The sequence below is a fragment of the Mytilus trossulus genome, chromosome 5 (assembly GCF_036588685.1).
Source record: "Mytilus trossulus isolate FHL-02 chromosome 5, PNRI_Mtr1.1.1.hap1, whole genome shotgun sequence".
Classification (NCBI taxonomy): Eukaryota; Metazoa; Mollusca; class Bivalvia; order Mytilida; family Mytilidae; genus Mytilus; species Mytilus trossulus.
The window spans coordinates 51,469,636-51,496,026 of record NC_086377.1 but is presented as its reverse complement, the minus strand read 5'-3'; the positions used below and the strand labels follow the sequence as shown (position 1 = coordinate 51,496,026).

General features: G+C 32.4%; 1 pseudogene; it reads right to left on the bottom strand.

Annotated features, from left to right (window-relative positions):
• Positions 1–1,248: 1,248 nt before the first annotated feature.
• The window catches only part of LOC134718052 (uncharacterized), a 322,747-nt pseudogene continuing 297,604 nt past the window's right edge, over positions 1,249–26,391 (bottom strand).

The following is a 26,391-nucleotide window of genomic DNA, read 5'->3' as shown; positions in this document are numbered from 1 at the left end:
CAACTCTTCTATTACTATAATGACAAAAAGTAAAAACATTAAAAATACTTAACTCCGAGGTAAATTCAGAAAGAAAAGTCCAAAATCAAAAGGCAAAAAATAAAAAAGTCCAAACACATCAAACAAATGGATAATAACTGTCATATTCATGACTTGGTACCGGACATTTTCTAATGTAGACAATGTTGTATTAATTTAACAAATTCTAATTTTACAACATTGTAAATAATATACATTGTAAGAAATAAAAACCCCATCAAATAAATGTTTTTTTTTTTTTGTATACAATCAGGCTTTCCACAGAAGCCATTGAAGTTAATTAATCCATGTATTTGAGCATAATATTTGATTTCGGTACTGACATGATTTAACAAACTTTACTAAAATTGTCCGTTGATAAATTTATAAATTATCAAGAAACTAAGGTTTCAACTCCCTCAGGCAAAGTTGGCCTTAGGTGAATTTGGCTATTTATTTTAGGTATGTTTTGACATACAGCTCTTCAACGGTTTCGGTACTTACACATCTTCGGATTTCAAATGTTTGGCTTTGAGCGTTCCTGATGAAGGTAAATCCAGAAAAGCGCTTCGGACGCAAGAAATTAATAACGTGTTGTTTTCATTATTTTACATCACTGGGTCGATACCTCTGCTGCTGGACTATCAGTCCCCGAGGGTATCATCAGCTCGGTAGTCAGTATTTCGGTACTGACATGATTTAACAAACTTTACTAAAATTCAAAGTTTTGTATACAGGAAATTTATAAAAATTACCACATTATTGATATTCATGTCAACACCGAAGTGTTGACTACTGGGCTGGTGATACCCTCGGGGACGAAACGTCCACCAGCAGTGGCATCGACCCAGTGGTGTAAATAGTTATCAAAGGTACCAGGATTATAATTTAGTACGCCAGACGCGCGTTTCGTCTATATAAGACTCATCAGTGACGCTCATATCAAAATATTTATAAAGCCAAACAAGTTCAAAGTTGAAGAGCATTGAGGATCCAAAATTCCCAAAAAGTTGTGCCAAATACGGCTAAGGAAATCTATGCCTGGGATAAGAAAGTCCTTAGTTTTTCGAAAAATTCAAAGTTTTGTATACAGGAAATTTATAAAAATGACCACATAATTGCAATTTATAAAATGGGTAAGTTTTAGCAAATTTCTGGTGATTAATGAGATTTTTGCCTAAACTGTTTCGTCCCTGCCAAGGGTACTCATCAGGTGGCTTTAGGCTACCACTACAGTTTTGCACAATAGAAATCATAAAAAAAATACATACCACTATATGATGATTTTGGCTTGGTAAACACCATCAAAGTGTCAGTACAAGACCTTCCTGTGTTTACATTGCCAGTTGTAATGACATCACTAATCATTAGTAGTACTGCTGCTACATGCTTGCAGGATCCATGTGGTCCCCTTCCAGCGGGACATTCACAGTGTGAGTTCAGTGGATCACCAGAGCTCTTTTCAAGTTTCAACCTGTAGTTGTAAGTTACCTGAAAAAAAATAAAAAAAATTGAACAACAGAAACAGAAGCAAGGAAATATCATGTTTGATCTTTTGGAGTGAAGCTGACATAAAAAAAATAATGAACAACTCAACTGTGGAAATAAATGTATCTTTCAAAATTAATAATAAGTGAAGATGCACGATTACTAAATATTTCTCCACTAAGATTTATAAAAGATAAGGAGCAGAAAGAGTAATGATACCTTTTTCTTCATAGCTGCTCCAACCACACCACTAAGAAATATTTCATTATCATTTTTTAAATAGAACAAGCTAAAACTCTATGGCTCCCAAACATCAGTTGCCCCTTTGTCATAGATTGTAGGTCACCACTATACACATTGTCCTCTAAAAGATAAAAACTACATAATTTGATCAATTTTAAGTATGATTTTCTAGTCCCTAGTTTTCTATGTGAAGTTTTGTTATTGAGATTTTTCCTTTTCTTTTTTATAATTTCTTTTTGGCTATGGTATATATTTTTTTTACTTATAATTTTGTTGCTTCTGTTTCTTTATAACTTCAGATTTCCCCCTTTGGGTCTTTCTTCTCATGCTTCTTTTTTAATATTTAAATGTGAAGGTACATTTATACAGTTGTAATAAGATTGTATAGGTACAAAAAAACCACATTTATTATAAATCATTCGTGAAGATCATAAATAAACAGGATTAACAACATGTTCCTACCTGCCATCCTATACAAGAAATAAGCCTCTATTTGCTCTCGTGATAATTTTGGCATGATAACCTTGTGCTCCTTCTTCATCTGTTTAAATCCTGAAACAGGCCATTCTACTTCCAAAGGTTCTGGAGCATGGATAACAGGATTTTTAAAATTCTGATTTCTATCATATGATCTTAGTCTACAAAAGAAAAGCAAAAATGTGTTGTTTCAAATTTGAATAAAAAAATTTAAATAAAAATGTGTTCTTTGACAAGTGAAAAATTACAAAATAATATTTCAGTACATTCTAAAATTACATTTATTGAATTAAAATGTACAAGACATTGGTTAGTTGTCTCAATTGGCAATCATATGAAATCTCCTTATTTTTTTTTTAAAGAACTTTTCATAAGGGGGGCCTGCTGATTGACCCAAAGGGGAGTGGGGCTTCATTCATGGTTCAGTGATTCCCTGTATCATTGTATATAATCAACAAAATGTTTCCCATGAAAGGAGGGGCTCGGGCCCCCAGGCCCCCCTGGATTGCCTATGTGTTTAAAGTATATATTGATGTGAATTGTTCAAATAAATAAAAACAGTAAAGTATTAAAAATGAAAATGTTTTGGAAAATACACATCCTTTCATTTAAATGAAGCAAGGGGTTAATTCTGTACTAAATATATATACAGTGAGGAGCATACATAATCACTGTATTTAATTTTTTATGAATGAGGAGACTAGATATTTGTTTACCACTTTTTCGATTGCCAAAAATATGAATCAAGTGGTATGAAATAAGAAGAGGCCAGGCCCCTAAAATTTGGTGTTGGCTACTTAAATTTATGTTGAATAACATTAATAAAGAGAAATGACTTTAACATACATCTTTACAAAAACGTAATTTTATATGAAATATATTTACATGTGGCGATATGCATAAACATACGGGATAACTATATTATATTCTAAACAAATGAAAACTTGACAGACTTTCTCGCTGACTTTGCCAAGTCCTACAAAAATATTGATAATGTTTACATTTAATTTTTTTCTAGTTTCTCTCATGTGAAAGCATTACCTTTTTGGTCACTATTTATGTGTTGCGTCTAAATAAGAATTGTAACACTTTTTAGTGACTGAATAGGTTAAACAAATACTTCTCAAGAAATCAAAAAAAGAAGACAACTTGAAACAGCACAGCCATGCCAGTATATGTATGTATAAAACTTAGATCAGAATAGCATGGACAATATGTTAGTTTTATGTCCTTGTGAATTTATTGTGAGTAAAGTTATCAATAATTCTGCAGATAATGCAATTTATTCAAGTGTTTTGTACATTGCTGTTAAAATTTTCACACAATCAGTGAAACATTCAAACAAGCTAAACTGAATTTTTATTACTGAAAGTTTCAAACATTGACAAATGTTTTATTTACCAAATAACTCATGTGTTTCTGTGAGAGAAAAAAAATCATGTGCAATTTTTGGAATTAAAGGGAAAGAAGATCCTTTTCTCGCTGTGGTGCATGTCAATTGTGAATGTATACTTACGGTTATACTCACATCAACATTATCAAGAAGTACATGTACATCATAGGAAAAATGCACAGACTACAGATAAAATGTTTAAAACACCCTATTTTGAGTGCATCTCCTGCCAAATCTGTACTAGATGAGTATAATTGATGTAAATAAGGTAATTTTTGGAAGAAAACCCCAAAATTAAAAAATTAAAATACTCCCAATAATGTACTATAACCCCAAAATCAATTCTTATCTTCCTTTTGAGTTTTGTGTATAAACCTTCTGGTAAAATTTCATGGAAAGCCATTTACTTAACTCAAGTTATTGTCTGAAACCAAATGTGTTTTTTTTTAACATGCTTGTATTTCCCATTTCCATTCTCAATTTTTTGTTGCTGTCATATAAGAACTTGAAAAGTAAGCTACATTATGTACATGTAACAAAAAAAATATATGCAAGAAATGACATAAAACCGACTGAATTTAATAGTACATGATATTGATGTAGAACTCACAAACTGACGATGATCAGAAATACAAATGTGTTTTTTTTACCGAAGACCTACAACGCTATCATTTAAAATTATTTAGTCAAAATTTAACATTAGTATTAAGGTTTATCATAACAAATTGGCAAATACAGTCTTATTATCACCTACAAAAATACTGTGTACAGACTGACATGTGCGGTTTAGGAAGTTTTTATGTTTTTAGATATAAAAGTTTTTATTTAGCATAACTGAAAGATAAAATCATTTTTGGCAAAGATCTGGATTCAAAATATTTTTTTGTCCTATGCTTATTTATTCATCAATTTGGGATTCAGAATATTTTTTTCAAGAAATATAGCATTTTACATCTGAACTTATAATTTTATTTTAGACATAAACAAAACGTTATTGTAGCCTTGGACATTCGTTCTGAACAGACAGAACATGCATGAAATATTTGCCACTGAACGTTTAACAACCAATCAATATCTAGGACATTATAAAGCTGGCATTTAAGGTAGCGCCTTCCTCATATTAATCCTATTAAAGCCAGGTGAGCAATTCTGGCTCTCATGTGCCTCTAGCTTTGCTTGTTATTTCTCTAGTTAAATAAATTTCTGCTTATATTTCAGATCTCGGCTTACAATACCTTGGGAATCAGCGTCAAAAAGAACACAAAGTTATTACTTGAAAAAAGCTGATGACTTGGTATTAGGAACTTTACAGATGATTGCCCCAAACCAGTCAGACACCTTATTTAAGAGCATTGTCCAAAAGAACAAGACAGTTAACCGATAATTATCTTCCGTCTATGATTGCTGCATACCAAGAAGCAGATTCTCCGTATCTTAAACGTAAAATTTTATCACTATTTGCAAGTAAATATTCTAAAGAGGCTTTATTGACCGCAATACCTGGTTTGACAAAACACAAGATAGAAGCTGCGAGAAAATATGGAATTGGTCTTAGAAACGGGTATAAATGTGAAGTTCACCGATAATTTCCTTGCCTATTTTATTCTGTAATTTTTGCAATATTGTGTTCTTTCTACTTATCTTGAACCTTATTTAAATATAATTAGTTATCAAAAGTACCAGGATTATAATTTTATACGCCAGGCGCGCGTTTCGTCTACTTAAGACTCATCAGTGACGCTCAGATCAAAATAGTTAAAAAGCCAAATAAATACAAAGTTGAAGAGCATTGAGGATCCAAAATTCCAAAAAAGTGGCTAAGGTAATATACTCCTGGGGTAAGAAAATCCTTAGTTTTTCGAAAAATTCAAAGTTTTGAAAACAGAAAATTTAAAAAAAGATTGATCTATTGGAATAACAATAAATCATTGCCATCACTATTTGCTTATATGTGAGTTTGTGTGCAATTTAAAAACATGATCATCTTGTATCGTGATCTTATCCATGGAGAAATTGAGGCTGCACCAATGTTAAAATATATTAAACAGGAAAGCAGTTATTAATTTTTTTAGTTACTGATACCCCTTTCATTAATAATGAGATTTGACTTTATTAAAAGAAAAATATGCCTGCATGTGTAGAAGTTTGATCTGGCAATAATACAGTTTGAAGCTGTTTTTTTAGCTGAGAGGGGTATGATGTTCCGTTTTTTTTTAACCTTACAGGAATGTGATCCCACCAAATTTTTTGTTCTTTTTATTAAAGAAGATGATTATCTGTTAGCTCTATATGGTAAATTTCCAATATTTACCATGGATGGAATTCCAGAAGACTTTAAAATTGGCCGATTTTGGCAAAATGAACAATTGGTGTTTTGGATGTCCTAATCGTCTGAGAATAATTGTTTTTCAAGTAATTAATGAAATACTTCTTTTTTAACTATTCTCATGACTTGATTTGGTTTCTAAAGGTTAACATGATACAGCTGTTTTCCATGTTATCATTTTTTTTCATGCAATGAACAGATGAAATAGTCCAAATTAATGATGTTTGGCAAGGCTATTTTTGTTTATCTGGGATGCCTTCCTTCAAAACAATTAAATAGCCTTGCCAGAAATCGTCCTAGAAAAATTAAAATAGCCTTGCCAGACGTCGTTAATTATTTGGACATCTATGAAATTGAAAAAAAAAAATCTATTTCCCGAAAATAAATAAATATCTATTTCCCACTTCTGTAGTACGGTTGGGTATGGCACAGATTCCTTTCGTCTGTTATGTGACGGGTTTATCTGTGCATAAACTGCCCCCCCCCCCCCTCTTTTGTGTCAGTCAGTCAGTCAGTGGGCCCACAGGTACTTGCGGACAGGATACCCTTTGGGTAGTATCCCAAATGACCCCCATGTAGTTTAATTTTGATTTATTTTTCATTAAACGTTTATTTAAATTGTTTTCACTGGGAATATATGTCGAAGTTACTGACAAACAGCATTCGAGTTTTTTGCCAGTCGACTGATATGTATATATAGAGAAGGTAAGTCACTCTGGTTTTGTTAACTTGAGGTACCAATTAATAATCACCTTAAAAATAATATTAATAAACGATCCTACCTTTCATGTCACTGACTTCTTTCCTTTCAATTATGAATTTGCTCTTAAGAGATACATATATTTGTTACATCGGAGCTAGCTCAAAAAGTCCAGTAATTCATTGTTTTAATCGAACGATTCACAGTTTTTATCGACATTTTGAAATGTTCAAAGCACAAATGACGGAAGTAATGACGAACTGACATCTGGCGAGTAATCGGCACAGCAACAACGACTCTGGTCTTTCTGCCGAAGACTTCCGAATTGCACTGAAATAAATAAAAAAGACAGAGAATGACTAAAAAAAGTACGGGAAAATTTAAGCGGTTTTTATGAAACTGAAAATAGTATCGAAAAACGACAAATATTTATTATGAGCCAAACAGGTGCTAATTCATTGTTTAACTGGTTAAAAGAAAGTTTGAAAGAAACCACAGACACTGAATATGTTGACTTACTTGAAATAATGTCAAAATTCAAGGCTCCAGTAACTGGCCTAGCTGTGGGTAATTTCATGATTTTGTTTCCCCCCAACATGAAAGTAAGACAAGGTCGTTCAAAATATGAGTGGACAAAAAAAAAACAAACAGATATTATGGTATCAAGTGGAGAAATGAAAATCAGACTGAAATTGCTTTCGGGGAAATATTTAGTATTGTCCCTAGTAATTGTTTTATATTATCAAACCTCACAGATGCTTTAACACTAGGCCATTTCAATGGGAATATTATAAATGGAAGCAAAGTTCTGATTGAAATAATTTTGAAAAACGACAAAAGCTGGAAATTGCTTTTTAGAGGAAAAACCATTTAACCTAAAAGTCTTGGTAAAAATGCAGTGTACACCATAGCTACTGTTTTTGATATTGTTCGTCAACTTAATTACTGCAGAGGTGTTCAGAAGATAGATGAATCCAAAAAGAAATTGGCTTATTTTAAAGAGCATGTATCGAAAGCAGGTGATGAAAATTCCAATGATATTTATTTTTCGTTCAGAATCCTGTACTAGCATTTTGCCATTTAAAACTTCAAACACAGTATCATTTATTTGTTCCTACTGCAAGAAATTAGAAAGACCACCTAAATTGAAACCTGAAAATAATGTCAAGTCAGATTAAGATTGTGTAAATGAACCAAATTCTCTTGATATCAATAGCAATGAATGTATTTTGAATAAAAATTATACACATGATAAAAAGCAACAGACTTGCAACGCATGTACTACAACTAATGTTCTTAGGGTTTACAGATTCCCCTATGCTCACTTTCCCTTAACTACAGCATCAGGTCATGAACTTTATCTGTTACTTTGGGAATCTGTCAATATGCTTTCAAATTTTGGATTTAAAATACAATTTATAAGTACTGATGGGGCAAAGTCCAACAGAGCTTTGTTTAAACTTTTATTGCCAGAGTTTAGTTCAATGAGTCCTGTAACTTGTTCATTTAAAAACATTTATAGTTATGATAATCCCAAAATATTTTTCATCATGGACATCTCTCATGTTAAAAAAGTTCGAAACAATATATTGAAAAGTGGTACTGAAGCTCATTGTTTGGTGAAAAATACATCGAGTGGAGTCATTTCCCACAAATTAACACAGGCACATTTTTTTTAAACATCTGAAGCAAAAATGAGAAATTATTTGGCTGAAGATGTCTTAAATTGTGATATGCTTCATTTAATGGAGCTTTACAGAAATAGTCTTGGTGATGGCGGATCATTAGATGCAACAATTGAACTATTAAAATGTACAAGTGTGCTTATTAAAATATTGAAAACAACACGTCATTAATGTCTTGCGTCCGAAGCGCTTATCTGGATTTACCTTCATCAGGAACGCTCAAAGCCAAACATTTGAAATCCGAAGATGTACAAGTACCGAAACCGTTGAAGAGCTATATATAAAAAATACCTAAAATAAATAGCCAAATTCATCTAAGACCAACTTTGCCCGAGGGAGTTGAAACCTTAGTTTTTTTAATAATTTATAAATTTATAAACGGAATTTATTAAGTACTGCAGGGATTCAAGGCCTTTTACTGATATAAGTGATGACCGACTGAAAGACAATCGTGGTGCGATGGATTGGTTTGTTCATTGGGGAAAATAGTGTAAAAAATAATGCAACCAAAAAAAATAAGGAAAATGTTTGATATCACTCCAAACAAGACAGGATATTATATCTGCTGTACTAGGTTTTGAGGAGCTTTGTTTGTACAAGCTAAAAAAGTCAAATGCTTCAATTATCCCTAACAGGATTAATAGTGATGTGATTGAAAACATTTTTTGCCAGCAAAGGACCTTACATAATGGTGCCAAATAAAGGGTAACAAAATTAAGATCATAACATGAATTTTTACTCATCAGTAAGGGTTTCTTTGGTTAAATTTACAAAGGGTTTGATGTTGTTCTGCATGTTGAAAGTTGTCCACAGAGTACCAGCTTTAAAAAGATCAAGACGTTACTGTAAAGATTGAGTTTTCTGAATAGAAACCGCTTCAAAATTTGAGTGGTTCACTGCAGCTAAGCCACAGATACATCGATAATTGCCTCCACTTTGCTGTCCACACTCAAATTGTCGGGCAGGATTGTCCCCAGTGAAAATCTTGACTATATCATAGACCTTTAAACAACCGGGAGCAATTGATGGAGTGCTTAGATCTTTAAGATCCTCCACCCTTGTAGTACTGTATAACATCTGGTCAGAATCGCTACTCTTTGACTGACCAAATATGTAGAGCTTTGTCTTTTCAACAATGCTTTGTACATCAATAGCTTTTTGACCAGGGTATTTTTCAGTGTATTCCTCATTTGTAAGATAAGTATTTTCATCGAACAAACAGGAAACCATTATCAAAAAGTATGGCTACTCAAGATGCCAGAATGGTCGTGCCACTATTTCAAATGACGATGGATGGTGTTGGCAGACGCCCTGAAAAAAACCATTTCAGAATGTTTATTTGTCAGCTTCTGCCATAACTGGTGTAGGGGAAATTTTCTGCCATAAACTGTCACAATCTTTTCTACCAATTCACCAGTGGTTGTTATGTTATTTGATTTGAAGACTTTAGGAGCAACTGCAACACCTATATCCAAGTCTTGGTGTTGATAGACGTTTACATAATATGTGTTTAGCCCTACGAACTCGCCTGAAGTAATCCCTGCCGCTTGTTCTTTTTGTATCATTAAATTTGTTAACTTCAACTCCTTCAGATTTTGCAAATTGGTATAAAACCTGACCTCCATTGGAAATTTATGATAAGAGTTTTTGACCTCATATTTTCTTGATAATTCGGTCCAGTTTATGTTTGATTTAGCAGGAAGTGATTTGATTTCATTAATGAACTTCTTCTTGTCGAATTCATAATTGTTTATGTTTTCTCTACTTTTTCTCTTTTTGTTTTGGCCTCTTCTTTGAATCTTTTAGCTAGGTTTTGTTTTGCCTTGGACTTGCTAATAAAAAAAAGTTCCCACGATTTCTCTTTCATATTCACTATATGATTTTGATGATGCTAGAAAGTTTTTAATTTTATTATCTGCATTTAGTAGGCTGGACATTTCTTCTTTTTGTTTTGTTAGTACATATTTTATTTCTTTTTCTTTTTGTCCTGAAGTCAACTTGGGTGTTATTTTATAATTTTTGCAAATAACGTCTGTAAAATTACTTCCAGTTTTCTTTTCTATGTACGGGACAATTGTTTTCACTACTTTAATCATTTTGCCATCATTGTTAGTTTTAGAAGTGTTGCAAACTGTTGTTGTAAGTTGAGTGCATAAAAATGATAATTGGTCGATATCATTTGTTGTTTGTGGTGCACTGGCAGCATGCAGAGAAGTGTGGAAGGCATCGGATTTACAAATATTGCAATCTTGTTGCTGATGACATTTTCTTTCAATTTCACTGAGTTTACACCAGTTTTCAGGTTATATTTTTCAATAAAGAGAGAGTTTTTTCGCCTGATTTGTTACAATTTTTCCAATATTTTGTCTTTGTAAGATAAATTTGCACCCGAGGGACGCTAGATTTTAACTCGGCTAATGGTATATACATTTTGGGGTATTTATTCATTATAACATGATAATTGTTATATCTTTGAAATACATTTATGTTTTGACTGTGGTTAGGCACTGTTGTATAAATTGAGTTTTCTTTGGAATTTTCAACTTGCTTATTGTTCCACCATTTTAGATTATCTAGGTCTTTGGTTGATCTAGTCAAGATCACATAAGCATAGTTACACATATTCATGTTTGCAGGTTATTTGTCAAAAGATTGTTGAAACATTGTGTCAAACAGTTTTAAAATATGTTGTGTCCTCCATGATGATTTCAGCTAATTTTTTGTTTATAGATTATATTTATATATGTTTTGAATCTTAAAAACAGAAAGTTGTGCATTTTCATTGAAAAAAAATAAAACTAGAATTTAGAGGCTAGGAAACATCAATTTGACAGCAAATTTTGGAGGAGGAAACAAACAATTTGAACCATTCAGGACTCTTATATTACAATTGTGAAACAAAAATTAAAAGTCAATTGTTCATGAACAATTGATAGGTCTTTCCTTTTTTTTCTTTTATTAATTGCCTTCTTAGTTAAAAAATATATGGTTTCTAAGGACTTTTATGTTCATAACAAGTGGTTGCTAAGGACAAAAATCATTCATAAGGATAAAAATATTACTGTTAGTATTAAAAATGTCATATGTACTATTCATAGTATTTAAAGTTAAAAAAATAAGTGATTGTTAAGGACTTATATGTCGTTGCTAGGGACAAAAATGTCATTTCCAGTATTAAAAATTTCATATTTATATTATCCATAGCCTTCTTAGTTCAAAAATATATGGTTGCTAAGGTGTTTCATGTCGTTGCTAGGGACTTGACCTCTGACCTTGACCTAACTTTGTAGATCTTATTATGCTGACCATTATTGCAATTCAAAGTTTCTTTCTATCTCTAACCACTTTTGGGTTATAAGCAAACAATCATCATTTCGGACCCCAGTTCCATAACAGTTAGTCCAATGATTTTAAACCCAACATAACAAATGTAGATCTCAACAAGACACACATTTCCTCCGTTACATTTTATCAGCCATTTTTTACGGTTATTTAGGAAATCCGATAACAAGCTAAGGTCAAAATCTAGGTCATGACCTTGACCTTTGACCTTAGGTCAATTTTCATGTCCATGTCAATTAATGATCATTGGTGATGATCCTAGGTGGCTACAATTTACAGTTTCTGAGTTTCAGTGGCCAACCGAAATTTGTTAATTTTCAAAGGGGCATAACCCTACCAATGAGTCGTTGAATCTTTTCGTTTCAAATGTATCGAAGCACAAAACAAATTCCACCCTTTCTTTTTTTCTACCCATTATGGTTATGGAGTTAGAATGATAACAAGGTTTTTGGTGTTAGGGGAGATAACTCCTATAAAGGAAATGTTACGGGGTCGTGCCCTCCCCACAAAATAGCTTTTGGTCAACCGATACTAAATACCTAATATCATTTCAACATGTCGCGTACTTTTTGGGGGAAATTTCGTTAACGTTTAGCGGAAAGAATAATAATAATAATAATAATTAGAAGAAATACAGTAAGGTCTTTTCTTATAGAAAAAGGAAAGACCTTAATGATGGTCAAAATTAAAAAATAAAAATTATAAAAAGAACTTTTAAAAGGAGCAGCATCAAAATTTAAAAAAAAAGAGCAGCATAAAAGAAGTGCAACATGAACTGACACAACTTTTAAACAGAACTTTACATGAACACTATACATTGTTTAAGGGTCTATATTGATAGGTTGGTAGTCTTGTCTGTGGACGAAAAATTGTGACATACTATTTTGCAGTTTTGTATTTATTTCAAAACCATGCAGTTTCATTCTTCTTGTGCAAATGATAAATAAAAATGTTTTGTTAAATTTTCCATACAAGACATTTGATAGTAAAACATAAAAGTTTGCAAAAATCATTTAAAACAAAAAGTACCAAAAACACGATAAAAATATGGTAGTGTTGGAATCTTGGTCACACTTGTTTGGAAAGAAAGCTTCAAAAGATATTGGATTTTCTTGGGTACACATTTTCTTTTATTATTGTGTATTGGCATGTTGACAACAGAAAATGGAATAGTAGAAGTAGGATATTATTATGTAGAAGTAACTCAAATGAGTAACTGAGATTATGAAGACTCCTAGTGAGATGTCAGAAAATATTTGGTTTAATTATCAAGGAGTGTATTGGACTAGTGAATCTCGGTCTATTTCTGTAATTTATTCTTACATACTTTTGATTTTTTAACCCTGTATGCGTACATTGCCTAGTATGTAAATTTTAAAATTGTTTGTATGCACATTAAACGACAAATGTATGTGTCCTGTTAAATTGTTCCTTTTAAAAGTTTTGGATTCTCATAAATTCTATGTATAACTTTTGGACTAGTTTGAATCTCGGTCTATATCTGTAATTTATTCTTACAAACTTTTCATTTTTTAACCCTGTATGCGTTCATTGCCTATGTAAATTTTAAAATTGTTTATAATCCTGGTACTTTTGATAACTATTGTTTGAACATTGAACGACAAATTTATGTGACGTATATAATTTTTCTGACGTCAGACACTCAAACCAATCCATGTGTTCGTAGATAGTAGACGTTTTGTGTTTTGTTAAGGTTCATGTACCCTTCTGTAGCCATTATTGTATGAACTTTTCAAACTTCAATTGTAGTAATACTAGTGATATAATGAATAATAGAGATAGGCCATTTTGTACATATTCCAAGGGGAAACTTGATGCAAAGCATTATTTTTTACTGTTCAATTGCATTTAATAGTAAAAGAGGACTTTGTGGCAAATAAATCAAGATTTTTATAGAAAATCCACAGCCTTTATCCTTGTACTGTCATATCTGGCAATTTGATGACTGATTATAGTGATAGATATAGGATTAGTGCATACAATGCTAGCATTAATTTCCTTAAAACAAGATTATAAATGTAGTGATTGGTTAAGACAAATATGAATATGGCCAAAATCAAGTACACCTTTTAGGGTGTGCTCGACTTTAATGACTCAGCACGAGGTGTTTTGGAGTTTACAGGTTGTTTAGAACTGTTTGTAAAAAATAAACACTAGCACATCATAGAAAATCAAGTGAGTAATTTATGATTCAAATTTTATAACAAAAATCTTTGGATTAAAGGCTGTGGATTTTCTATAAAAATCTTGATTTATTTGCCACAAAGTCCTCTTTTTCTATCAAATGCAATAAAACAGTAAAAAAATGATGCTTTGCATCAAGTTTCCCCTTGGAATATGTACTGAATGGCCTATCTCTATTATTCATTATATCTGTAGTTTTGATACAATTGAGGTTTGAAGAATTGGTACAAAAATGGCTACAGGGCCCAGTTGTTCAAAAGTGTCGTTAGCCTTAACGATGATTAAGGCTAACGAGTTGTTAAATCTTAACTGAGTCGTTAGCTAACATATGCGTTAAAATGTGTTGTTCAAATTTTTTTAACGACAATGTTAACTAACACTGCGTTAAGAGTCGTTAAATTTTTTGTCGTTAAAATGTTACCCATAATGCACAGAAAATCTTCACTTCCTGTTACCAAGATGGCTGAATTGTCTGCAAAAAAATTGCCTAGGGACAGAAAAGCTAATTTCACATCAATTGAGGCCAACCTTATAAGTTCCTGAGTTACTCATGAGTTGGAGTTATTGAAAGGGGGATTTTCCCCAGAAGTTACTAACCAGAGGAAGAATGATTTATGGAAACTCATTACAGAGGAAGTCAATGCGTTGGGTGTTTTTATGAGGAGTGAGACAGAAGTCAGGAACATATACCGCAATATGTGTCGGGGTGCAAAAGAGAAGTTCACCAACAACAGAAAGGAAATGAGCAAAACTGGAGGTGGACCACCACCCACACAGCTTACTGTTGCCGAAGAAAATATAGTTTATGCTATGAGGGATAGTGCCTCATTCATTTGAGTTGGTGGCTCGGAGACAGAAATAACTAGCAATGGTATGTTTTTTTTAAATTCAATTTAATTTTTACTCTTATTTCATTCTTTAATTTGACTTAAAAACTTTGATTTTAACCTGTAGATATAGAAAATAAGTTTACGCTATCGGTCGTCTGCTTTGACAGAAGGGTTTCCCATAGCATGGGATTTTCTCGCTTTAAATATATTTGACCTTGACATGTTCTAAAAATATATACATGTCAAACTACTTTTAAATTTTCATACTTATGCGCAACTAGTGATCACTTGTACATAAATGATTGAATTATTCACTTACACTTTTTGCATTTGGATCTCCTTGAAACAGTATGTAACCTTTATTAATCTTTATTTTGATTGCACAACCTACTTACACCATCGTGTTGTTTTTTGTTTTGCCATTGCCGCTTTTTTGTCCCTTGTAACATTGAAAAGATATTTTTTACGGAGATATGACTTTAAAAGAATTTGAAACTTTTTAAAGTGATGAAACTGTTTAAATCAATTAAAATATATAATTTCATGTACAGATAAGAACTTATAAGTTGCTTACACCATAGAAGAAAGACTATAGCCTGTTTCTTATAATCTTGCAAATGAATAATCTAAGAGTTATTCCTCTTTGTAGAAGAAGCCGGAATGTCGCATTATATACTTTGCCTGAGACTTGAATAACATATAATATACTATAATTGCAAGAGTGTTATATGTTTAAGCTTTCACATTTGTTCTTAACCATTTCATAGGTCTTTTGTAAAAAAAATTAAATAAATCAATATAATTTACTTTGAAATAAAACCATTTTTTTCCCTCACATGTCACCTATGAAAAATTCAGGTCATTGTCCGTATATATATATTAAAAAAGAAGAATTGCCAGGGAGACAACTGTACACAAGAGACAAAAAAGATCACTGTGCAACCTTAAACAATGAGCAAAGCCCATACAGCATAGCCAGCTATAAAATGCTTTAAAATCATCTATTTGTATAGATTTGTTCTCACTAAAAATCTTTACAAAAATTTCTATTGCTATTTCTTTACTTGATATTTTAGAAGCAATATCCACCACAAATGGAAGCCAGTCTCGATGCACTGCCACAGCTACCCCCAGACCTACAACAGAAGAATCTGTCTGGATGAGAGCCTTAGACAGACATCATGAAAACTTGCAGAACAATGAGCAGACCTGCCCTGTAGCCGATGATGCTGAAGGGACTGATAGAAATGCCACATCTCCAGGATTTCAGCATCTTCCCAGTCAAAAAGATCTTCAATTTCATGCAGGTAATGTTACTACATATTTACCACAAGAAATTTCTTATTTCATGACATGATGTTGATAAAATCTGTGACTGTGCACTTGGCTGAAATACATGATCAAAATATAGACAGGTCTTACACACATTTCATATTCTGTAGTTTTGATACGGGAACTAAGTACTTTGGACAGGGTTTTCCTTCACCACCGAAAAAAGATCATATAGAAAATACAGAGGAGTTTGTCACAAGTGAACTTTTTGATAACAATTTAGAATCAAATAATCAATACCAAACAGAGAACACAACATACAAAAACAACTTGGAAATCGAAGAATCGTGGGAACAAGACAATCAGGACAACATTACAAACAAACAAGAAATCATTCAACAGAATGAGTTACAAATTGGAGAAATAATAGAAATATCGTGTGAACATAAAGAAATAACAGTTGAAAAAGACGAAACCGAAAATGTTTCCGTGTTTACAAGAAATCAACAAAATTTGAAACAGAATCTGAATATTTTTTCGAAAATAAAGAAATAGATACAAAAATAAAAGAAAACGAACAAATGGAAAACAAGACAACTCTCCAAAACAGACCAAAAAATGACACAGAAATTAACAATTATAGGTGAGCCTTCAACAATGAGCAAATCCAATACCACATAGTCACCTATAAAAAGCCCAAATTTACAATTTAAAACAATTCAAGCAATTTGCATGAAATTATAATCTTTTATTTATATTTCAGTTGGAGTATGACTTCCTCACACAGAATCCCCAAGAGTGACTGGGGTATAGAGATATGGTCACTTGGTCTTCTCCCGACCGGCAGTAATACGCTTGTCGAAGTGGGCCGTCAGTTTGGCTGTGCGGGATGTATCAAGTTCGCAGTCACGTCCGGTCAGAAGAGGGACGTTAAATCCGATGCCTCGTGTTAAGAGAGTAACACGCTTTTTGCACGTTAAGAACCCTTGCAACAACTCTCTGAGGGGTCCGTAGGTGGCCTGTTGCAAGGCAAAATATCTGTCCCTATCCAATATACCCTCTTTTTCCTGTGGCAGTCCAAATTTCTCCGACCATCACCCCAGGTGGCCTCAATTATATCAAGCTACCTCATGTATTTATTGTCAACTTGTTCTCGTCCTGAATATGCATGAAATATTTGCCACTGGACGTTAACCAACCAACAATCAATCAATCCTCACACAGAACACACCAAACTTCATCCGTAAAGATCTGACCGTGGGTGACAACCGTCACCTCATCTTTTACACAGAAGTTACTATTTACACAGAAGTAACTAACTATTCACTGTATGGTTGACAATGAGCAAAACCCATATAACTATGCAATTAAAAAAGAAAAGTAATATGTAGATTCACTTGATTCATGTATTTATTCATTTCCAGGGAATTCTTTAAAAAAAAACAAAGTATCAATATTATTAAATTATGTAAATTGTATTATGCATCGTGTTGTAATTAATTTTGTTTTCCTTTCCTAATATTTATATTCTTTTACAGGTTTTAAGGTTTAAGGTTCATTGACCGCAGACTTCCTGAAGACATTTCCCTTGACGGTTTTGTTGCTGATTTCGAAGCTGGTTTGTGGCAAGCACTGAGACAGCAGTTTCCACGTTATGCCATCCAGGGCTGTGCCTTCCACTGGTCCCAAGCAGTATTTAGAAAGGTCCAAGAACATGGTCTGCAGGTAACATAAATTTGTATATATATATATATATATATTGTTATGTCTGGTCAAAAAAAATTACAAAAGAAGTGTGGTTTATTGCTAATGAGACAACTTTCAAGAAATATAATCATTGAATGTTAATAGTTATATCACACTGGACTGTCTTCAACAATTGAGATTCTTTTATGGTTATTATCTTTTATTCCAAATGAATACAGCTGGCTTAATTATAAAAATAATATAATCAACTTCAGTGTATATATATTTTTTAATGTAATAAGTATTTAATTTGTTTATATTTTTTCAGACTGCCTACAACCAGAAAGATAGTGTGTACACCTTCTTGAGACAATTGATGACACTTCCCTTCTTGTCCCCAGAGCACATCACCGACACGTTCTTGCAATTAGATGCCAGAGCACCACAGGTCATAGTTCCCGTTATGAACTATGTGTAGTCCACCTGGATAGACAGCACCATCTTCGAGATACACCACTGGAGTGTATTTATGTCAGCCATCACAACCAACAATGATGTCGAGGGGAGGCACAACCGCTTCAACACCAACGTTGCAACCAGAGGGCATGTACCGTTCTATCAGATGGTCACTGAAATTTTTGCAGAGGCAGGTGACATCCCCCTTCAGCTTTGTTACCGAGGCCGCCAAGTGCAAGGCAAGGTTTGCAGCCTATGGACTAGCTATTGTGACCGTTCTTCGTGAATGTGCTGCCATTTATGGTCCACCAGCAAAGGAAATGTCTTAGTTAGTGTCATAGTGTAAATATAGTGTGTGTAGTGCATTGCTTGAAATAATTTAGTGCTTTTATTATTGATAACATGTAATCATAGTTTTATGAAATAAATATAGTGTGTGTTGTGCATTGCTTGAAATGATTTAGTGCTTTTATTTTTGATAACATGTAGTCATAGTTTAATGATATACAAAAGTGTGTGTAGTGCATTGCTTCAAATGATTTAGTGCTTTTATTGTTGATAACATGTAATCTTAGTTTGAATATGTTAATAAAGTGTGCGTAGTGCTTTGCTTCAACATGACAATAGATTGATTATTGCATACTGTTAATGTTACCTTTACTTATGTTTTACTGTACTTGTGGGATCAGCTGTTATAAGTGTATGTCTTATATAAATTATAAAAATATCTGATACTCATATTTACTTCTTATTTACACAGTTTGGTTTCATAAGATACACAAATATTCAACATAGTCCAATTAACCATGAACCAAAGAGCATGCAAAATATTCATCTCTAAATATAACAGGAAAAAATGAATTAATACTTACATTTCCCTGTGAGGATTAAACAGCACCAAAAGACTCAACTGTTCCAAACATGCATAACAATTTCCCAATACCTTGATGACATTAAGTTGAACAACAACAACAACAAAAACATATTAAATTTCACAAAGATGTTTTTAAGTCAATATCTGTAGATAAAACCTTCATATCAATAAAAAGATTAGGCTTATTCAACATATTTTAAATGGGTGCCGAATTGACTGCATTAGTAGCCGATTTGACCAGGTGCCAATTTGACTATACCAGGTGCCGAGGGGAATAAGATATGAAATTTTATTTTAAGTCGGGTTACATTAAATACAAACATAAGCTCTGTAGAGCTTTTTGTCGACATTAATAACAATAACAACACACATATTAAGATACATTAAACACACATACTTTTGATAACTATATAGCAATGCAAGCAAAGCACTAAAACTGAAACATAAGCACACGCAAAGCAGAAGGAAATAAATAAAGCAAACTAATTTCTATAATCTACATGGAACAAACATTTAACACAAAATAAAATAAAGGTATTAAGATCTGCACGAGTTGCCCTTCCAGTTGTTGATCATACTTTTAAACTGGTTTAGGTTTGTCTGGGAATAAAAATGTTGGGTTGAACTTGGTTTTGTGGCATGCCAAACCTCGCACTTTAATGGCAAAGTTAAATATAACATTGATTATAAATAAATAGGAGCACATTTTAGAAAAGAAACACATGATTAATAGATAAAAAAAAAGCATCAGGTTTAAAATTCAATACGCCAACGACGCGCCTCGTCCGTCCACACAAGATCCACCGGTCATCGTTTAACTTGTACCACGAATGTGTAAATATTTTTCATTTACAGGTAAATAAAAAAATCTTAGACGTTAACAGTACCGGTACTGTATCTAATTTGAAATTCATCTTTTTTACGCCTTAAGCCAATAGATACACATTTTATTTAATTGTAATCTCTGTCCTGCCTTTTTATATAAAATCCCGTTTTTTTGTCCAGTTGCTCATCCTGCATTCATTTTTACTAAACAATCCTGTCTTGCCTTTTTTTATACTCAAATCCCTGTCCTGGAGGCTTTTTTTAATTTCATCATAGCCCTCTCTCCCTCCCCCCACCCAAAAAAAAAATCAAATAGTAGCCCCCTTAACTTCGACTCGGAACTTGGGATAAAAAAAAACAATTAATTACACCACCTTTTAAAACAAAATCCTGACCTCCTATAACAATGTAAAAAATATATTATATATAGGCCTATTTCGTTTATTTCGTTGTAATTGGTTTTTTCATTTTCCATTTCGTTTCGTTTCGTTTCTTCATTTTTTCATTTCGTTTCGTTATATTTCGTTGCGTTTCGTTGTATTTCGTTTCGTTATATTTCGTTTCGTTTCGATTCCGTTTCTCACTTTATAAGTACTGTAACGAATCGAAAAATGCAAGTGTACAATTAAGGTATGTCCAGGATAAGTATAACGACGAGATGCCAGTGATATAGCATACAAGACGACGAATACAAGTGATGCACCTTCGAAACAAAGTCGCTGATAAATTTCAATACTGTATTAAAAACACATGTAAAGTATATACAACAACATAGTAGATATAACGAACAACCACTAATCGGACTCTCTATTTCTCTCTCTCCCCTCGCACTAACTCTCTCTCTATCCTGTTATACCATACTCTGCCCAGTTACATAACTAACATAAAGATATGCCCTACTAGGGCATATTATTGCTGAGTAATCATTTTAGTAGGGCTCTAGGGCACCATTATATAATCTTTACTAGGGCAAATAATTGCTGACTAAGCAGTTACAAGGCAACCGGGCACCATAATAAGGGCTCAGTTGCACCAGCAATTTAGGTTAATAGGTCAACATGTGGTTTAACTTATCATGTTTCCTTGAGAACAAAGAGATCAATCTAAATATAGCAATTACTACTAAATATATCAAATCTAGAATAATTCTGATGAAATTTCATTAGCACTGAATGAGGTCAACACAATTACTATAAAACTATATAAAAATGAGTATTTCAAATCTATGATAGGGCAAAAACATTACACAGCCCCCCTCTTAACACTGAACCTCCACTGTTCAGTACTTAACACAAAAAATATCATATAAAGCACCTTATAAATCTCATAAAAAAAATTATAAAACTTGGTTCACATGCATGTAAATAAAATAAACAACATTTTAATAAATCCTAACTCATGTAGGTAATATTATGCATAGATATACGTAACAAAAAAAAAACAAAAAAAAACCTCCATACAGTCATACTTTTAAATGCACATTTAAGATAAATGACCAAAAAGGGCTTTAGTTTTTAGACACCAATAATATTAAGAGTCTTAAGCACCAACATTATTGAATTATCAATTAAAATAATACATATAACAATAAGAAAACTGATTGTCCCCAAGGTCAATACAAAATCAATAAAAATAAAACAAAATATACAACTGACTTGTGTATTTTATGACTAGAATCCCATTTAAAAAACTACATATGTTACTATTCATTAACAAGGTACCAAAATGGCACATTTGGGACTCTGAACAAAAGTATGGTCCAGGACGGAGCAATATAATATATACATCTGTACGAAAATAAAAGGGCTTGAGATCTCCAAAATTATCAGGGAGCAAAGCGTTAAATACCTCCATATTTACCGTTACTAAACAAAATATAAAATAAGAGAAGGGTCTAGCAACACCAAAAATGAAAGGGTTACAGGACACCAAATTCAATAAAAATACATGCCCGAACATATCAAACACTTCTTCTTAAATAGAGTATGGAAACAAAAAGAACCAGATGCTCCGCAGGGCGTAGCTTTATACGACCGCAGAGGTTGAACCCTGAACGGTTGGGGCAAGTATGGACACAACATTCAATCTGGATTCAGCTCTAAATTTGGATTGTGATTAAATAGTTGACACAGCATAGGTTTCTGACACAGAATGAATGTGTTCTAATGAACTTAAAATTTTTGATTTCTCTTAGAGCAATTCACTATGCTGTTGAATATTAATCCTCTCAAAAAAATGTTTGAAGAAATTTTCTTTTTATTTATGAAATTTCAAATGAGAAAAATTGAACCCAATTTTTTAATCACATCCCCCTTTCCCTTATTCCAAAACTAATCTCAATTAAAATATTCTAATGGAGTTTGCAACAATAACTACTCATTTAAATACATCATAAAATATTAAGATGTAAAAAAACTGCTTGTTATCACTGAATGGTAAAGATTATTTAAATTTATCAGTTGGTAGTAAAAAGTGAATATACATTGTATATTGTATATAACAAAGATTTAAGTTGATTCTGGACAAAGAAAGATAACTCCAATTAAAAAAAATTATTTCAAAAAGATATTTCTTGCTTACTATTCTGGACAAAGAAAGATAACTCTACTTAAAAAAAAAATTTGCTATTTCACAATATTGTGAAATTAGATATTCCTTGCCATTGCACAATACTGTGCAATTGAAAAGACTTGCTATTGCACAATACTTAATATAATAATTTTAGATTCTGATTTGGACCAACTTGAAAACTGGGTCCATAATCAAAAATCTAAGTACATGTTTAGATTCAGCATATCAAAGAGGCCCAAGAATTTAAATTTTGTTAAAATCAAACTTAGTTTCATTTTGGACCCTTTTGACCTTCATGTAGGCCAATTTGAAAACGGGACCAACAATGAAGAAACTACATACACAGTTAGAGATGGCATATCAAAGAACCCCATTTATTCCATTTTTGATGAAATCAAATAAAGTTTAATTTTGGACCCAGATTTGGACCAACTTGAAAACTGGGCCAATAATCAAGAATCTAAGTACATTTTTAGATTCAACATATCAAAGAACCCAACCGATTCATTTTTTGTCAAAATCAAACTAAGTTTAATTTTGGACCCTTTGGACCTTAATGTAGACCAATTTGAAAACATGACCAAAAGTTAAGAATCTACATACACAGTTAGATTCGGCATATCAAAGAACTCCAATTATTGAATTTTGATGAAATCAAACAAAGTTTAATTTTGGACCCTTTGGGCCCCTTTTTCCTAAACTGTTGGGATCAAAACTCCCAAAATCAATACCAACCGTCCTTTTATGGTCATAAACATTGTGTTTAAATTTCATAGATTTCTATTTACTTATACTAACGTTATGGTGCGAAAACCAAGAAAAATGCTTATTTGGGTCCCTTTTTGGCCCCTAATTCCTAAACTGTTGGGACCTAAACTCCCAAAATCTATACCAATCTTCCTTTTGTGGTCATAAACATTGTGTTTAAATTTCATTGATTTTTATTTTCTTAAACTAAAGTTATTGGGCGAAAACCAAGAATAATGCTTATTTGGGCCCTTTTTTGGCCCCTTATTCCTAAACTGTTGAAACCAAAACTCCCAAAAGCAACCCAACCTTTCTTTTGTGGTCATAAACCTTGTGTCAAAATTTCATAGATTTCTATTAACTTAAACTAAAGTTATAGTGCGAAAACCAAGAAAATGCTTATTTGGGCCCCTTTTGGCCCCTAATTCCTAAAATGTTGGGACCAAAACTCCCAAAATCAATACCAACCTTCATTTTATGGTCATAAACCTTGTGTTAAAATTTCATAGATTTCTATTAACTTTTACTAAAGTTAGAGTGCGAAAACTAAAAGTATTCGGACGACGACGACGCAGACGACGACGACGACGCCAACGTGATAGCAATATACGACGAAATTTTTTTCAAAATTTGCGGCCGTATAATAATAAAAAAAATTACAAACAAACAAACAAACAAAAATTGTCTACATAAAAGTACATTGCAATTCGAAAAGTGTCTTTCTCCTCCCTTGGTAATCCTGTTCTGTGTTACTCGGCCTCAGCATTGTCATCTGATAGTTCCTCCACCTCTGGTTCTCTACGATGATCCTATTGAGCGTGTTTAATTATTTCCTCTTGCACATCTCCAAAGAAGCGGTCCCAGTCTAAATCTCTTGGGTCGTGATGTAATGACGACCCAAACCTATGCTCTCTTCTTTCTGAAAGTAAATTGCCGGTACTTCCTTGAAAGTGTTTTGTTGTGATTAAGGTTATAGATATTGTCTCTACAGTTTCAAAATAGTCACTAATTTCCTCGACCTCTTCATTATTATCAGCTTCATCTTCACTTTCTGACTGGTACACTTCTCCATATGATAACCCAGACGAGCCAGCAACTTGTTCATCTTCTGGGTGAATACGTACAGATGTGGACGGCCCTGAAGTTATAGGGGTCTCATCAACAGGGTCAGATGTCACGTGACTACTTGAACTGTAGCTATCTGACAATTCCTTTAAACTGTCCGTTTGAACGACAGAGTGAGGAGCCTGAAGGATAAATGGGCCGATAATTATAGACAAAGTGCAACCAAGGATCCAAAAGAACTGTCAGATCTTGACAAGATTAAGCAAGAACTTGAGATACTTAAACAACAAACTGACAAAACTAAACCAGTAAGTGAAATGGACTTGATGAAAAAGGAAATTGATGACCTAAAGAATGTTCTGGGTAACAGATACGGTCGTGGGAACCGTGGAAGAGGCCGCAGAAATTTCCGTAATAATTATTACTAAGACAAGTACAATAATATTCTTACGTATTTCAGTGGAATTATGTGTTTACAGTGATAAAACAAAGTGTCTTTATAATACAAGATGGATATCAAATTTTATTCAACTATAAACGGATGTATTTTATTTGATTATTAAAACAGGTCTGACTACTTTGAATATTGTAGTTTTATCTTATTGATTAGAATTAATTATCACATATATATATATATATTCATTAGTTATTTTAAAAATCAAGGAAACTTTTGATTATTTTAGTTTAATTAGTTTGCTTTAATTGCTACCCATCAATTGACAGCTATTACTTAAAAGATCGCTTAAGAAATTATACTTATAATTGCTATCATTTTATTTCGTATGGTTTTAGCAATGAGCATTATAATCGTACTATCTAGATACAAATATTCTATAAATTATAGTTCGTTCGTATATGGATTATCTACAACATCTTCAAAAAAAAAAATCACATAACTTTACAGGTATCATACACACGTAGCAGGATTGTTATCAATAAATTATACACATGACTACGCAAGGGCAAACAGTTCAATTTCATCAACAACCCTTATCTTTACATGAATAGATTATATCTGTCTCACAATTACCTCTATTTATTTTTAGAATGATAATATTAATATCGTAATTTAATAGTATTGTCTAAAGCATTACTTATTTATATAAAGGAATTTAATTAGCATTATATTTTATCTTACTAGTTTAATAACAATTAAGTGTTAAATCATTATCTAATAAAATACACACATATGACCAGAGTTAGATGGCTCGATGACGAACTGATCTACACTAATTACGGAACAACCAATCAGATTGAGAATACAAATGACGAACTTTGTTGCTTGTTACGAGTGACGTGGGAACATTGGAATATCCAATCAGAATCTAAGTCTTAGACTAATGTATGCACGTGGTAATTCTTGGTGTATATTTGCAGTACACATTGATTGCCGCAGAAGTGAACAAACACTTCAACAGAGTTTACATATACAATGTATAATTTTTGAAATAGATTTAAACAAAATACAAATCAATTCATCTCTCAAATAGAGTAGAATTAATAAAATACATTTCATCTCTCAAATAGAGTTGAATTTCATATATATTCATTTCATCTCTCAATTAGAGTTGAAATAATTATACAAACAAACAAAATAGTTTTGTCACAAAACAATTTTATACAAATAAATTACTATGAGTAATAGAAAAAGATCTCTCAGAAAAAGGGATAAGAAAAAACGATTAATAAAATACAAAAGTAAACTCCGTATACATAATAATAACAAAGGCCATCTTAAACGCACAAAACACTTTCATGAAAATGTAAAAAAAGCTTTAAACTATATAGAAGTGTTTCCACGTGAGAATCTCACAAACTATGAAATATTAGTTCTTGCAAAGGGATGAAAATTTATTCCCAGTCCAGATGTAAAATACATTAAACAATTAATCTACAGAAGAAGAGAAACTAGCTATAGCTTGTAGGGGATGAAGCTAAAACCATAAATTAATGGTTCATTAATTATAGGTAATTAGTAGTTGCCAATTAATTGTTTTTCTTATAAGTCTTTAATCAAAATGTTTCACATTGAATATAATCAAACGACCTTCTCTACAGAAGAAGAGAAACTAGCTATAGCTTGTAGGGGGATGAAGCTAAAACCATAAATTAACGGTTCATTAATTATAGGTAATAAGTAGTTGCCAATAATTGTTTTTCTTATAAGTCTTTAATCAAAATGTTTCAC